This window comes from Triticum aestivum, chromosome 3A (genome assembly GCF_018294505.1).
Source record: "Triticum aestivum cultivar Chinese Spring chromosome 3A, IWGSC CS RefSeq v2.1, whole genome shotgun sequence".
Lineage (NCBI taxonomy): Eukaryota > Viridiplantae > Streptophyta > Magnoliopsida > Poales > Poaceae > Triticum > Triticum aestivum.
The window spans coordinates 554568454-554586302 of NC_057800.1; positions in this window are offsets into that span (position 1 = coordinate 554568454).

Sequence of the window (17849 nt, forward strand, 5' to 3'; positions counted from 1 at the left end):
CCATAATAGTGTTCAAGTTATGTTGTGAAAATAAACTTAGTGAGCAGCTTTGGGTCAAACCAACAATTTAGACATTTCTCTAGTAAAACGACTAGTCTTATTATACTAGAGGGCATAATTTACTAATACCCACAACAAATTTATTATGGAGGACGTACTAATGGAATTTCTTTTGTGACAGCAATGTATTCTTTGGGTAGTTCAACTATACATGTCATTGATCGGATTTGAGTCACCGGTTCCATGTGGTGCATGGACTAACTGAGGAAGATGCAGCCGTTCCATGGGTACCAGTTCATCCACGAGGATAATTAGTTGAAGCTCACCTGGTATGAAATAGATTGCTCCGATCATCACTTTGTAGCTGTGAGAGTTTTCCATTTTAGTTGCCAACATTTTCTATTGCAAGTTGAAAACTTGAGTTCTCTGTAGTTCTAAGAATGCATCTGTAATGATTTAACACTAGCATTAGGCACCCTTTAGAGCTCCAAAATGTAGTTAACTAAATATATCCAAAGGCACCCGAATGGATGCTAGTGAAGCTAAGTCGCATGGCTGAGGGAAGACAGTGAGCAAACCTAGCACTTGCTCACCTCCCATCCCTTGTAGTTGAGGGAAGAAAGCCCTAGTCATAAACTTTCCACATGCTTTTTTGTTGAGAAAAACTAAAGTTCATGCAACGACAAGGAAGCCCTCCCAATAGGGAGAGAACGCCCCTCCCTTGTATTTCTGGTGCAAACGATCATTCACTCCGGAGTCGCTCATTCGAGCTAATAGTGCCACCATAGATTGTTGCAAAAAAGTTCTCCCAGGGAACATTTCAGCAATTGTCATGCTATAACAGAGATAGTTTTCATATTATAAGAGAGAGATTAGTCATGATGGGAAGAAATAACTGCACTGCTATAGCAAAAGAATGTGGTACTACAACAAATAAAATTGCCATGCATTTGAGGGATTTGAGAAAAAGGAGAAGTTGCCCACATATCCAGGATTTTCCATGATGCAGCAAGGCAAATAGCCATGCTACCGAAAGAAGTTGTCATACATGTTTTGAATAATTGTCATGCTACACTATGCAAAGAAGGGCCACCGGAGGATGACCACGCGTGAGGGAGAGGGGCTGGGGGGCGACCTTTCCGCCTCCACCGGAACCACCGCCGCGACCGTCGCCAGCGCTGGGGGTCACGCCGGCACCACAACCGCCGCCGCTGCCGGCGCCGGTGTCTACACGATCGGTCCAGGCGCTGTCCTGCGGATCTGAAGGAAATATGCCCTAGAGGCAATAATAAAGTTATTATTTATTTCCTTATATCATGATAAATGTTTATTATTCATGCTAGAATTGTATTAAGCGGAAACATAATACATGTGTGAATACATAGACAAACAGAGTGTCACTAGTATGCCTCTACTTGACTAGCTCGTTAATCGAAGATGGTTATGTTTCCTAACCATAAACAAAAGAGTTGTTATTTGATTAACGGGATCACATCATTAGGAGAATGATGTGATTGACATGACCCATTCCATTAGCTTAGCACCCGATCGTTTAGTATGTTGCTATTGCTTTCTTCATGACTTATACATGTTCCTATGACTATGAGATTATGCAACTCCCGTTTGCCGGAGGAACACTTTGTGTGCTACCAAACGTCACAACGTAACTGGGTGATTATAAAGGAGCTCTACAGGTGTCTCCAAAGGTACATGTTGGGTTGGCGTATTTCGAGATTAGGATTTGTCACTCTGATTGTCGGAGAGGTATCTCTGGGCCCTCTCGGTAATGCACATCACATAAGCCTTGCAAGCATTGCAACTAATGAGTTAGTTGTGAGATGATGTATTACGAAACGAGTAAAGAGACTTGCCGGTAACGAGATTGAACTAGGTATTAAGATACCGACGATCGAATCTCGGGAAAGTAACATACCTATGACAAAGGGAACAACGTATGTTGTTATGCGGTCTGACCGATAAAGATCTTCGTAGAATATGTAGGAGCCAATATGGGCATCCAGGTCCCGCTATTGGTTATTGACCGGAGACGTGTCTCGGCCATGTCTGCATTGTTCTTGAACCGCAGGGTCCGCACGCTTAAGGTTTCGATGACAGTTATATTATGAGTTTATGATTTTTGATGTATCGAAGGAGTTCGGAGTCCCGGATGAGATCGGGGACATGACGAGGAGTCTCGAAATGGTCGAGACGTAAAGATCGACATATTGGACGACTATATTCGGACATCGGAAAGGTTCCGAGTGATTCGGGTATTTTTCGGAGTACCGGAGAGTTATGGGAATTCGCCGGGGAGTATATGGGCCTTATTGGGCCATACGAGAATAGAGGAGAGAGGCCAAAAGGAAGGAGGCCTGCGCCCCCCCCCCTCTGGTCTGAATTGGACAAGGGGCGCAACCCCCTTTTCCTTCTTCCTCTCCCCCTCTTTCCCCTTCTCCTACTCCAACAAGGAAGGAAGCAGTCCTACTCCCGGTGGGAGTAGGACTCCCCTTGGCGCGCCCCCTCCTAGGCCAGCCGCCCCCTCCCCCTTGCTCCTTTATATACGGGGGCAGGGGGCACCTCTAGACACACAAGTTGATCTTCGTGATCGTTTCTTAGCCGTGTGCGGTGCCCCCCTCCACCATATTCCACCTCAGTCATATTGTAGCGGTGCTTAGGCGAAGCCCTGCGACGGTAGAACATCAAGATCGTCACCACGCCGTCGTGCTGACGGAACTCTTCCCCGACACTTTGCTGGATCGGAGTCCGGGGATCGTCATCGACCTGAACGTGTGCTAAAACTCGGAGGTGCCGTAGTTTCGGTGCTTGATCGGTCGGGTCGTGGAGACGTATGACTACATCAACCAAACGCTTCCGTTGTCGGTCTACAAGGGTACGTAGATCACACTCTCCCCTCTCGTTGCTATGCATCACCATGATCTCGCGTGTGCATAGGAATTTTTTTGAAATTACTACGTTCCCCAACAGTGTCATCCGAGCCTAGGTTTTATGTGTTGATGTTATATGCACGAGTAGAACACAAGTGAGTTGTGGGCGATATAAGTCATACTGCTTACCAGCATGTCATACTTTGGTTCGGCGGTATTGTTGGACGAAGCGGCCCGGACCGACATTATGCGTACGCTTACGCGAGACCGGTTCTCCCGACGTGCTTTGCACAAAGGTGGCTAGCGGGTGACAGTTTCTCCAACTTTAGTTGAACCGAGTGTGGCTACGCCCGGTCCTTGCGAAGGTTAAAACAACACCAACTTGACAAACTATCGTTGTGGTTTTGATGCGTAGGTGAGATTGGTTCTTGCTTAAGCCCGTAGCAGCCATGTAAAACTTGCAACAACAAAGTAGAGGACGTCTAACTTGTTTTTGCAGGGCATGTTGTGATGTGATATGGTCAAAACATGATACTAAATTTTATTGTATGAGATGATCATGTTGTGTAACCGAGTTATCGGCAACTGGCAGGAGCCATATGGTTGTCGCTTTATTGTATGCAATGCAATCGCGCTGTAATGCTTTACTTTATCACTAAGCGGTAGCGATAGTCGTGGAAGCATAAGATTGGCGAGACGACAACGATGCTACGATGGAGATCAAGGTGTCGCGCCGGTGACGATGGTGATCATGACGATGCTTCGAAGATGGGGATCACAAGCACAAGATGATGATGGCCATATCATATCACTTATATTGATTGCATGTGATGTTTATCTTTTATGCATCTTATCTTGCTTTGCTTGATGGTAGCATTTTAAGATGATCTGTCACTAATTATCAAGAAGTGTTCTCCCTGAGTATGCACCGTTGCGAAAGTTCTTCGTGCTGAGACACCACGTGATGATCGGGTGTGATAGGCTCTACGTTCAAATACAACGGGTGCAAAACAGTTGCACACGCGGAATACTCAGGTTATACTTGACGAGCCAAGCATATACAGATATGGCCTCGGAACACGGAGACCGAAAGGTCGAGCGTGAGTCATATAGTAGATATGATCAACATAGTGATGTTCACCATTGAAACTACTCCATCTCACGTGATGATCGGACATGGTTTAGTTGATTTGGATCACGTGATCACTTAGAGGATTAGAGGGATGTCTATCTAAGTGGGAGTTCTTAAGTAATATGATTAATTGAACTTAAATTTACCATGAACTTAGTCCTAGTAGTATTTTGCAAATTATGTTGTAGATCAATAGCTCGCGTTGTTGCTTCCCTGTGTTTATTTTGATATGTTCCTAGAGAAAATTGTGTTGAAAGATGTTAGTAGCAATGATGCGGATTGGATCCGTGATCTGAGGTTTATCCTCATTGCTGCACAGAAGAATTATGTCCTTGATGCACCGCTAGGTGATGGACCTATTGCAGGAGCAGATGCAGACGTTATGAACGTTTGGCTAGCTCAATATGATGACTACTTGATAGTTTAGTGCACCATGCTTAATGGCTTAGAATCGGGACTTCAAAGACGTTTTGAACGTCAGGGAGCATATGAGATGTTCCAGGAGTTGAAGTTAATATTTCAAGCAAATACTCGAGTTGAGAGATATGAAGTCTCCAACAAGTTCTATAGCTAAAAGATGGAGGAGAATTGCTCAACTAGTGAGCATGTGCTCAGATTGTCTGAGTACTACAATCGCTTGAATCAAGTGGGAGTTAATCTTCCAGATAAGATAGTGATTGACAGAATTCTCTAGTCACCATCACCAAGTTAGTAGAACTTCGTGATGAACTATGATATGCAAGGGATAACGGAAACGATTCCCAAGCTCTTCGTAATGCGGAAATTGACGAAGGTAGAAATTGAGAAAAACATCAAGTGTTGATGGTAGACAAGACCACTAGTTTCAAGAAAAGGGCAGAGGAAAGAAGGGGAATTTCAAGAAGAACAGCAAGCAAGTTGCTGCTCAAGTGAAGAAGCCCAAGTCTGGTCCTAAGCCTGAGACTAAGTGTTTCTACTGCAAAGGGACTGGTCACTGGAAGCGGAACTACCCCAAGTGATTGGCAGATAAGAAGGATGGCAAAGTGAACATAAGTATATTTGATATACATGTTATTGATGTGTACTTTACTAGTGTTTATAGCAACCCCTCAGTATTTGATACTAGTTCAGTTGCTAAGATTAGTAACTGGAAACGGGAGTTGCAGAATAAACAGAGACTAGTAAAGGGTGAAGTGACGATGTGTGTTGGAAGTGGTTCCAAGATTGATATGATCATCATCGCACACTCCCTATACTTTCGGGATTAGTGTTGAACCTGAATAAGTGTTATTTGGTGTTTGCCTTGAGCATGAATATGATTTGATCATGTTTATTGTAATACGGTTATTCATTTAAGTAAGAGAATAAATTATTGTTCTGTTTACATGAATAAAACCTTATATGGTTACACACCCAATGAAAATAGTTCGTTGGATCTTGATCGTAGTGATACACATAATCATAATATTGAAACCAAAAGATGCAAAGGTAATAATGATAGTGCAACTTATTTGTGGCACTGCCGTTTAGGTCATGTTGGTGTAAAGCGCATGAAGAAACTCCATGCTAATGGGTTTTTGGAATCACTTGATTATGAATTAGTTGATGCTTGTGAACCATGCCTCATGGGCAAGATGACTAAAACGCCGTTCTCCGGAACTATGGAGCGAGCAACTGACTTATTGGAAATAATACATACTGATGTATGAGATCCGATGAGTGTTAAGGCTCGCGGCGGGTATCATTATTTTCTGACCTTCATAGATGATTTGAGCAGATATGGGTATATCTACTTAATGAAACACAAGTCAGAAATATTTGAAAAGTTCAAAGAATTTCAGAGTGAAGTGGAGAATCATTGTAACAAGAAAATAAAAGTTTCTACGATATGATCGCAGAGGTAAAACATTTGAGTTACGAGTTTGGCCTTGAGTTAAAACAATGTGAAATAGTTTTAATACTCACGCCACCTGGAACACCACAGCATAATGGTGTGTCCGAACATTATAACTGTACTTTATTAGATATGGTGCGATCTATGATGTCTCTTATCGATCTACCACTATCGTTTTGGGGTTATGCATTAAAGACAGCTGCATTCACGTTTAAAAGGGCACCATCTAAGTCCGTTGAGACGACACAATCTGAACTGTGGTTTGGCAAGAAACCAAAGTTGTCGTTTCTTAAAGTTTGGGATTGTGATGCTTATATGAAAAAGTTTCATCCTGATAAGCTCAAACCCAAATCGGAGAAATATGTCTTCATAGGATACCCAAAGGAGACTGTTGGGTACACCTTCTATCACAAATCCGAAGGCAAGAGTTTTGTTGCTAAATTCGGAGTTTTTCTTGAGAAGGAGTTTCTCTCAAAAGAAGTGAGTGGGAGGAAAGTAGAACTTGATAAGGTAATTGTACCTTCTCCCTTATTGGAAAGTAGTTCATCACAGAAATCTGTTCCTGTGACTACTACACCAATTAGTGAGGAAGCTAATGATGATGATCATGTAACTTCAGATCAAGTTACTACCGAATCTCGTAGGTAAACCAGAGTGAGATCCGCACCAGAGTGGTACGGTAATCCTGTTCTGGAGGTCATGCTACTTGACCATGACGAACCTACGAACTATGAAGAAGCGATGGTGAGCCCAGATTCCGCAAAATGGCTTGAGGCCATGAAATCTGAGATGGGATATCTGTATGAGAACAAAGTATGGACTTTGGTTGACTTGCCCGATGATCGGCAAGCCATTGATGATAAATGGATCTTCAAGAGGAAGACGGACACTGATAGTAGTGTTACTATCTACAAAGCTAGAATTGTCGGAAAAGTTTTCGACAAGTTCAAGGTGTTGACTACGATGAGAGTTTCTCACTCGTATCTATGCTTAAGTCTGTCCGAATAATGTTAGCAATTGCCGCATTTTATGAAATCTGGCAAATGGATAAACAAAACTGCATTCCATAATAGATTTATTAAAGAAGAGTTGTATATGATACAACCAAAAGGTTTTGTCAATCCTAAAGGTGCTAACAAAATATGCAAGCTCCGGCGATCCATCTATGGACTGGTGCAAGCATCTCGGAGTTGGAATATACGCTTTGATAAGTTGATCAAAGCATATAGTTTTATACAGACTTGCGATGAAGCCTGTATTTACAAGAAAGTGAGTGGGAGCACTACAACATTTCTGATAAGTATATGTGAATGACATATTGTTGATCGGAAATAATGTAGAATTATTCTGCAAAGCATAAAGGAGTGTTTGAAAGGAATTTTCCAAAGAAAGACCTCGGTGAAGCTGCTGACATATTGAACATCAAGATCTATAGAGATAGATCAAGACGCTTGATAAGTTTTTTTTTCAATGAGTACATACCTTGACAAGATTTTGAAGTAGTTCAAAATAGAACAATCAAAGAAAGAGTTCTTGTCTGTGTTACAAGGTGTGAAATTGAGTAAGACTCAAAACCCGACCACGACAGAAGATAGAAAGAGAATGAAAGTCATTCCCTATGCCTCAGCCATAGGTTCTATAAAGTATGCCATGCTATGTACCAGATCTATTGTATACCCTACACTGATTTTGGCAAGGTAGTGCAATAGTGATCTAGGAGTAGATCACTGGACAGAGGTCAAAATTATCCTTAGTGGAATAAGGATATGTTTCTCAATTATGAAGGTGACAAAAAGATTCGTCATAAAGGGTTACGTCGATGCAAGTTTTGACACTAATCCAGATGACTCTAAGTCTCAATCTGGATACATATTGAAAGTGGGAGCAATTAGCTAGAGTAGCTCTATGCAGAGCATTGTTGACATAGAAATTTGCAAAATACATACGGATCTGAATGTGGCAGACCCGTTGACTAAACTTCTCTCAGAAGCAAAACATGATCACTTTTTGGGTCTTAATCACATAGCGATGTGAACTAGATTATTGAATCTAGTAAACCCTTTGGGTGTTAGTCACATGGAGATGTGAACCAATCACATAAAGATGTGAACTATTGATGTTAAATCACATGGTGATGTGATCTAGATTATTGACTCTAGTGCAAGTGGGAGACTGAAGGAAATATGCCCTAGAGGCAATAATAAAGTTATTATTTATTTCCTTATATCATGATAAATGTTTATTATTCATGCTAGAATTGTATTAACCGGAAACATAATACATGTGTGAATACATAGACAAACAGAGTGTCACTAGTATGCCTCTACTTGAGTAGCTCGTTAATCGAAGATGGTTATGTTTCCTAACCATAAACAAAGAGTTGTTATTTGATTAACGGGATCACATCATTAGGAGAATGATGTGATTGACATGACCCATTCCATTAGCTTAGCACCCGGTCGTTTAGTATGTTGCTATTGCTTTCTTCATGACTTACATGTTCCTATGACTATGAGATTATGCAACTCCCGTTTGCCGGAGGAACACTTTGTGTGCTACCAAACGTCATAACGTAACTGGGTGATTATAAAGGAGCTCTACAGGTGTCTCCAAAGGTACATGTTGGGTTGGCGTATTTCGAGATTAGGATTTGTCACTCCGATTGTCGGAGAGGTATCTCTGGGCCCTCTCGGTAATGCACATCACATAAGCCTTGCAAGCAATTCAACTAATGAGTTAGTTGTGAGATGATGTATTACGGAACGAGTAATGAGACTTGTCGGTAACGAGATTGAACTAGGTATTAAGATACCGACGATCGAATCTCGGGCAAGTAACATACCGATGACAAAGGGAACAACGTATGTTGTTTTGCTGTCTGACCGATAAAGATCTTCGTAGAATATGTAGGAGCCAATATGGGCACCCAGGTCCCGCTATTGGTTATTGACCGGAGACGTGTCTCAGTCATGTCTACATTGTTCTCGAACCGTAGGGTCCGCACGCTTAAGGTTTCGATGACAGTTATATTATGAGTTTATGAGTTTTGATGTACCGAAGGAGTTCGGAGTCCCGGATGAGATTGGGAACATGAAGAGGAGTCTCGAAATGGTCGAGACGTAAAGATCGATATATTGGACGACTATATTCGGACATCGAAAAGGTTCCGAGTGATTCGGGTATTTTTCGGAGTACCGGAGAGTTACGGGAATTCGCCAGGGAGTATATGGGCCTTATTGGGCCATACGGGAATAGAGGAGAGAGGCCAAAAGGAACGAGGCCTGCGCCCCCCTCTGGTCCGAATTGGACAAGGGGCGCAGCCCCCTTTTCCTTCTTCCTCTCCCCCTCTTTCCCCTTCTCCTACTCCAACAAGGAAGGAAGGAGTCCTACTCCCAGTGGGAGTAGGACTCCCCTTGGCGCCCCCTCCAAGGCCGGCCGCCCCCTCCCCCTTGCTCCTTTATATACGGGGGCAGGGGGGCACCTCTAGACACACAAGTTGATCTTCGTGATCGTTCCTTAGCCGTGTGCGGTGCCCCCCTCCACCATATTCCACCTCGGTCATATTGTAGCGGTGCTTAGGCGAAGCCCTACGACGGTAGAACATCAAGATCGTCATCACGCCGTCGTGCTGACGGAACTCTTCCCCGACACTTTGCTGGATCGGAGTCCGGGGAACGTCATCGAGCTGAATGTGTGCTAAAACTCGGAGGTGTCGTAGTTTCGGTGCTTAGTCGGTCGGGTCGTGGAGACGTACGACTACATCAACCAAACGATTCCGTTGTCGGTCTACAAGGGTACGTAGATCACACTCTCCCCTCTCGTTGCTATGCATCACCATGATCTTGCGTGTGCATAGGAATTTTTTTGAAATTACTACGTTCCCCAACAGGATCCGACTCCGAGACGGATCTGGATCAAGAGGTAGAACATTTGGCTCTGACCAGATGGCGGATCTGTTTCAAGGATAGCCGGATGGCCGGGACATGGAGCGATGGATTTCTTTATGCGCATTCACTGTCACGATGGACGACAGTACGAGATAGCGATCACGATATTCTTGCCGGCCAGTACTTGGACGTAGATGAGCAGATGCACACAGGTATGCGTTTGAATATCGAGGAATTCGAAATTTTTGTTGAAGATTGCTTGCCGGAGACTTTGGGCGGGGAGGATCAGATCGAGGTCGTAGATCTAACATTGGAACTAGATGCCCCGATACCTAAGCCAAAGATCGGAGGAAGGTTTTGGGTCCTAGCCAACAATGAAGAAGAAGAAGAAGACGATGATGTTGAGCTAGATTCTCCTGGAGTCATGAAGCCAAAGTCGCCCGAGATGCTATCTAGGTTCACGACACCAATTGCTGAATCTTTCATGAAGCTCACGCATGGCGAGGGGCGCAAAGACAGGAGGGTTGCAGAGCCAAGACCGGCGGCTCTCGGCAAGCCCTCGTCGATGAAGATCAAACCTTGGAAAGGACCCCTCCCCAAGGTAAATTTGTCACAACCCACTTTATCAGATTTTTTCCAGTGGATGGTTGGACAAAAATCACTCGCAAGAAGAAGAAAGGTTTCTCCGGCAGTAGTTCATCCGCCACCGCCAACCATCGGTCCAGGAGCGATCCGGGAGGTGTGGCTAGTTTGTTTGAATCTGTTGCTTGGAATTGGTGGGCCGGAGGAAGAGAATTCCGGCTTGGGCCCGAGGTGTGCTGGGTATGAGGCCCAGTGCGTGGCCTAGGAACCAGTAGCGGACTTTCCTTCTTAGGGCAGGCTACATGGGGACGCGTTGGATCGTGTGTCTCATGCACGTATGGAGATTAGGCAATGCAGGATAGCCCGCCCAGGGTTTCCTAAGCTGCTTACCAGTCGGACAGCGAGGGTTGTGCCCGTTGTTCGATCGCCCTTCGAGACCATGGCCGGACGCGGGAGGGGCTTGCCGCCGCCGCACAAACCCGCTCCACCGCCGCTAAAGGCCGCACCCCCGCCCGCCCGGACCGCGCCCCCACAACCTATGGTGGCGCCGCAGCCGAAGCAGGCGTCGTCGCAGCAACGGGTCGGGGCGTAGCAGCACAGACCTGCGCCACAGCCTCTAGCGGTGCCGCCGCCATGACTGGTGGTGCAATCTCCAGCGGGAGGGCATGCTCCACGGGATGGCCATGTATCCGACTACCCGTTCAATGCTGTTTCCCATAGGACGGCGACGGGCTGAGGATATGCCGCTGTAGCACATGGTGGTCATGGCCCCTCTCGTGGCCGTTGGGGGGATGATGGGGTCAATGTTTATGGTGATGGATAGCATCCTGGTTCGTCGTCGACTGGCGGCGACCGTGGATACGCCTGGTGTCACAACCCTAGTAAGTATATGCATTAGAGTGAATGCATCATGTCTACTTTATTCAGAAAGTTGAAATGGGGATGGCAGAAACCCCCAGCACCACTTAAACCAACTAGGGTTTACTAAAATCCTTTTCAATAAACCTGAAATGGCCTTCTAAAATGTTCATCATCTTTGCCTTGGTCTAGAACCTCTGACAAAAATGGTGCACAATTTTATAGGACAGCATAAGGTCACTGGATTAAATCATACTCTATTTCCATTTGGACATTTAAATACTATAAAATATTTTAACTGTCCAAATAATCATAAACTAAAATGTTTACTGTTGGATATACTTTAATAGTAGCCATGAGCAGTTTCATGATTTTGGGTTTGTTCTGGTATTTTTTTAATAAAGCCCTGAAGCTCCAGAAGAGATAGAAAACATGAACTAAGAGAGAGAGAGAGTTTTACCTGGCCTCACCTGTGCAGCCCACCTGGCCGGCCCAGCTGGCGGCCCACCCAACTGGCCCAGTCCACCACCGCAGCTCCCTCTGTCGCATTCCTCCTCGCGGCGCTAGGCACGGGCATCTGCCCGCGGTGCGCTAGCATGCGTGTGGCCACCGACGGCCACCTCCTGCTTCTGCCGAAGTCCTGGAGCACTCCAGACGACGCCACGCCCCCCCTGGAATCCCCTCGACCTCTCGCCGTGCCTCTCCCCTCCTCTGTCTCTCTCACATGCAGCCTCCCGAACACGCCCGTCGCGCCGCTCGCCGTTCTCGCGGCCACCGGCCACGCCATGCCTCACTGACGCGCCCAGAAGCTCCGCCACTTCGTACTCTACCCCCTCGCTGAGCTACGCAACACCGGACGCCTCGAAGCGCCGCCCCCAACGCCTTCTTCCTCCTCGGGTCGCCAAGATCGCCTCCATCGCCCCACTCGCTCCGGCCCTCCCCGAGCTCACTGACCTGCCCTACACGATCCTCGTGAGCTTCTACCCCTTGTCTCTGCGACGTTTGCTAGCTCTAGTCGCCGTTTTGCCGATGACCGAACCCCAACCACCGCATGCGCTCGCCGCCGCCGATGCTCCGGTGACCATTTGGTCCCGGGCGCGTGTCCACCGAGCTCGCTGCACCGCGTAGAGAATCTCAGTGCTTTGCCTCGCACGTTTCCACAGCGCAGCCACGTTCTCGCGCACACCCGAACGTCGGCCGCCGCGGCCGAGCTCCTCGCCGTTGTCTCCGACCGCCCCAGCCCCTGCAACCACCACCGTTGGATGCACCGCATCGCGGCCGTTCCAAGGAGACCAGCCCCGCTTGCTCCCATCGCGGGAGTTGGCCAGACGGGCAACGCCGCCGCCTCTGCATACACCGGCAAGGAACCGCCGGCCTAATCCGGTCATTAGGAGCTAATTACCATTTAGGTTAACACCTGGGCCAATGACAGTCGGGCCCCACCGGTTTAATTAACCTACTAACGAAATTAGTTACACCTAATCTAATTCCAGTGGACCCACGCGTCAGAACTGACCTAACTGACGTGGCCGTTGACCAGGCCCACTTGTCAGCCACATGAGCCAGCAATGTGACACTGACCAATGGGCCCCACCGGTCAGGTTTGACCTGGACTGTCTCCGTTGACTGCTGACGTCACAGTGACGCAATGCTGACCCAATAAGTATTTTCTGGATTTATTCTTATTCAGGAAATTCCAGAAAATATCACAAACTTCAAAAACTCATAGAAATTAATCTGTAACTCTAAATGCAAAGATTTATATATGAAAATTGGTCAGAAAAATTCAATCTTTCCGTCTGTACTAGTTTCATGCATGTCAGAACACTTTAACCTTGCTGTTTAGATGAAACAAGTTAATGCACTAATATGACCTCTTATTTTCGGTTTGCATTTGAATATTTGATTCAAATGAGCTCACACCAACCTGTTCTATGTTGCATTAGCCAAAACACACTCATTTTGCCATGTCATTGCATGCATCATATTGTTGCATATTGCCATGTGATGATTGTGCTTCGATGTGTTCTTCGTGGTAGGTTCTGTCTCCGAGGATATTCACGAGTATCCAACTAAAGGGCAGTATCCTTCTACCACTCCGTCAGGCAAGAAAATCCCCCTTGTTCATTCCGATACAATCCCACTCTCTTGCTTCTGCTCTCTTTTACTGCATTAGGACAACAACAATTCAACTGTTACATTCTACGGTAGTTGAACCCCTTTCCTCTGCATGACCTGTCATTACCACAGTAAATTGATGAAACCCACTAGCATGAGTAGGAGTTGTTTGAGCCCTGATGTGCCTACTCATTCATGCTTGTTTGTCATGTCTGCTACTACTTAGAGTTGAGTCAGGTCTGATTCATCGGGGATGAATTGGAATGGTGATGAACATGTCCTACTGTGTGTGAGCTAAGTGCGTGAACACGATTTGCCAAAGGTAGCGGTGAGAGGCCATGTAGGAGTACGTGGTGGGTTGTCTCACTGAAACCGTCCTCAGGAACTGAGTTCTGTGTTTGTGATCCATGAAACAGCTACTACCATGCATTGGGACCTGAAATATGACCCCGCTTGACTTATTAACCGCCCCTGTCCTCTGTCCAGGAGTTGCAACTAGTTTCTGGTGTTTGTAGGATATGTGTTGGAGGTCGTGCATAGCACTGACCCTAGAGGTGGGCTATGATGCGGTAGATACACCATGGCACCGTGTACCGGGCGCCCGTTTGGTGTCTTGGGAACCCTGCACACATCGTTTGGGGCTATGAGCGAAACCCGGCCAGATCTCCTCGCGGATGGAACCCTAATAGGCGATAAACCTAGACTAGAGACTTGTGTGGTTAGTCAGGTCGTTGTCTACACCCACGTCGGCTTTCGCTTGAAGTCTGCCGAGCACATGTCGTGTGCAGACGCTTAGTGGTGGAAACATGTGTGAAGAAGTACACCCCTGCAGGGTTATAAATGATCTATTCGAATAGCCGCATCCACGGTAAAGGACTTCTGGGTTGCCTATAACAGTTCATAGACAAGTGAAAGTGGATACTCTAAAATGCGCAAGATAAGCGTGAGTGCTATGGATGGCGTTCTCGTAGGGAGATAGGAGCGGATCCATTGTGGTGTATTGATATGGTGAATATGTGGACTCGTGTGCGCCACCTCAAAAGAGTTACTTGAAGCCATAGTTTAGGATAGCCACCGAGTCAAATCTGGCTTGCTGCAGTTAAACTCCACCACCCCCTTTGTTGATACCGATGCATATGTAGTTAGTTCTGATGTAAGTCTTGCTAGGTACATTTGTACTCACGTTTGCTTAATTTATGTTTTTGCAGAGAGACTTTCGTCTCGCTAGTAGTTCTGTGTGGACTTCGATGTTTAGCTTGATACCTTAGCTACGATCTTGTGCCCTCAGCAGGATCTGGTAGATAGTCAGGCTTCTCAGCCTTTTCCATTTGTAGATGTCTGCACTCAGACATGTTAAGCTTTCGTGTGTGCTTTGACTTGTATGCTCTGAATGTTGGGTCATGAGACCCATGTTTGTAATATCTCGCTCCTCGGAGCCTATTGAATAAATACTTTGAGTCGTAGAGTCATGTTGTGATGCCATGTTGTATTTACACGTATCGAGCATATTGTGTGTATGATTGAAATGCTTGGTATGTGTGGGATCCGACAACCTAGTTGTCTATCCTTGGTAGCCTCTCTTATGGGGAAATTTAGTCTGGTCCTTCAACTGAGCCATGGTAGTCTGCTACAGCCCGGTTTACCGGAGTCCTATTAGCCCAGTTGCTACTGCTACTTAGACTGGACGACATGTGTCCTTCTTCTATCTTATGTCTGTCCCTTCGAGGAAATGTCACGCGGTGTCTTTCAGTGTCCTGTTAGCCTGCTATAGCTCGGATTCCCGGAGTCCTGCTAGCCCAGTTGGTACAGCCTGAATTCACTCGCTGATAATCGACACGTTCGTTGTTGGGTCATGTATGCCTGTCCCTGTAAGTTAGTGCCACTTTGGGTTTACAACTAGTCATGTCGGCCCGGGTTCTCTGTCATATGGATGCTAGCGACACTATCATATACGTAAGCCAAAAGGCGCAAACGGTCCAGGGCCAGGTAAGGTGGCACCCGTGGGAATACCGTGTGTGAGGCCGCAAAGTGATATGATGTGTTACATGCTAGATTGGTGTGACTTAGGATCGGGGTCCTGATAGCTTTGGTATCAGAGCCTGACTGCCTATAGGATTACCAAGCTAAACTGGTCGAAGTTGAGTCTAGAAATTCTTTAGTTATGTAAGGGAATTGATTGGGGAAGGGAACGTAAGGCTCTTTTTACTCCTTTACCTTATGCCCTTCTGATCTGAGTCAACCTCTTCTTCTCTACGGGGATTAAGAACTAGGCTTCCTCTTCTTTCTATCAGGATCACGTGTTACTTAGCCGTAGACCTATAGGATTGATGGATTCAAGCCCCAGTTCAGTTTCTACTATTTCCGTGTGTTCATAGTTGATCTCAAAACCTTGATATTATGATGTTGAGTGGCTATGCCACCATTTTGCAGGATGTCTCAATCTTTTTGAGCATTTACATCCGTTATGCTGTCCGAGCCATCCTGGGTTTCTAAATAATCTGATGCATTTGCAACTCCCTTCTTTCCGTTCCCGATGTTTTCTTGGGCCAGATTAACCACACTAACCAGTGTGTTGAGGTACTTCATTACCTCGGTATATATGCTGGAACTATTATTATGACCCTAGGCGTCTTAGAGGATCACCTGGTAATCTAGCCATGTTTTGTGTTCCCAGTGTGATGAATCTAGACCCCATTCTCGAAAGCATCTCGTGATGTTATTAGCTAGTAGGTATTCCATCGCTGGGTTCCTGAACCCAAGATTCGCTCTACTTACTTTTTGTTGATAGTGTTGCTCATTCCTTTAGGATATTAGCAACCTTTGCGATAGACCTCGATTTCTGTGGTATTTCTTTCTTCCAAATACCGTGAACTACTTATGGTAGAAGTTCCTCATTGAATCGAAAGATCACAACCAGAGTGCTCTTGACGAGTTCTCGATTCTATGTTGTGACTCTGCCAGTTCTACCTTTCTGCATGGGTTATCCAGAAGAAACTCGTCAAACTTGGTTCGACATACTAACCTATGCATCCACAACTCAGAAAGTTATATGTTCCTTGATTTGTCCCTCTCTTTAGTTGTATCCCAATCTCTGTGTATCATTTGATAATCAAGAGCATGTCATGCATTCATGCTCATTGATACCTCATATCCTTATGGTCTATCAAGCCATTCTATTTCAGAATGACTAGGAGAAACAAACTCTAGTACCTCATCCATATCCAGGGTTGGGTCAAAATAGTTGTGTATCGCAGATCAAAACGCCAATCCAGCTTCTGATTCTGTTCTACCCTGAAGTATTGCCCTCTTGATGTCAGAAATGTCATGAGAATTGCACCACCTCTTATGAATTCTTGACGCGGTGATACTTCTCGCCATCATTATTCATTCCTCGGTTCCGTGTTGTTGTAACTGGAATGCCGACAAGTGAACTGTGATGTGTGAAATCAATACTCCTAGCAACCTCGTTGCTTGGTAGTTAATGGACAATACTCTCACTCTTAGCGTGCTGGTTATTGAGTCATCTTCCTAAGATTGATCGTGCTACCTAGTCCATTTTCCTGGTGCACTCTTCGATCAATGAGTTTGGATTATGTGAAATTCCTTGCTCTTTCGATCATATCGTCTTGTCCTAAAAAGCAAGAATGTTCTCGAGCTTAGTAACATATCGGTGGTTCGTGATTTCCCGAATATCTTCTCAAAAGTATTACCAGGTTGTCACCTGACCGCTATGTTGAGTTCGTGATCAAGTTGGTTTTCTTGTAAACCACTCCTTCTCCAAGAATCTGTATTGGATACCCATGAGCTAGTTGGTTAAGCTAAGCAACAACTTGGAGGGTTGTAAGATAAAAGCTTTCCTAACTTAGCTCATTCCAAAGGGATATCCTTGTGTTTGTGTGTGTGTTGACGAGAGATGATATCTTCATCGATTGTTCTTCGTGATCGGTTGTTGAATCTATTGTCTTGTCCAAACCTTGATTTGAGTGTGGGCTATCGTAAAATCAAGTTAGAACCAACGATAATCGTAATGTTGTCTTACTCGTAGTTGACCCCTCGAGCATACACCATTACATCTTTTGGTCTGACCAATACTATCACATTGTTCACATAATGGTGGAATTCGAGTGATATGGAAATTTGGATGAGTTGCTGTTGAGCCCATCAGCAACATCTTGTCTCCTCCATGATTCATGTTGAACATTAAGCTAGTGTTGGAAACTTTTGAAAGCGTTTCTTCATGCTAGCTCATGAAGCATATGTTTGGGTGAAAGAAGTGACTTTCTCCAAGTTCACATGCATTAGGTGTAAGTCGCCGCCATGAATTTGAGAAAGGTTTGTTTGTTTCCCCTGGAATCATCCCAAATCAGTCATGCATACGTGTGAAGTATTCTATGGTTTGGTAGATTAATTACCTCCACTCCAGATGTATTCCCTAGCACACCAAGCCACTGGTTAATTTGTTCAAGGAAAAGAAGTTCCTAAGTGATAATCCTTAAGGACCCAAAGGTACATGC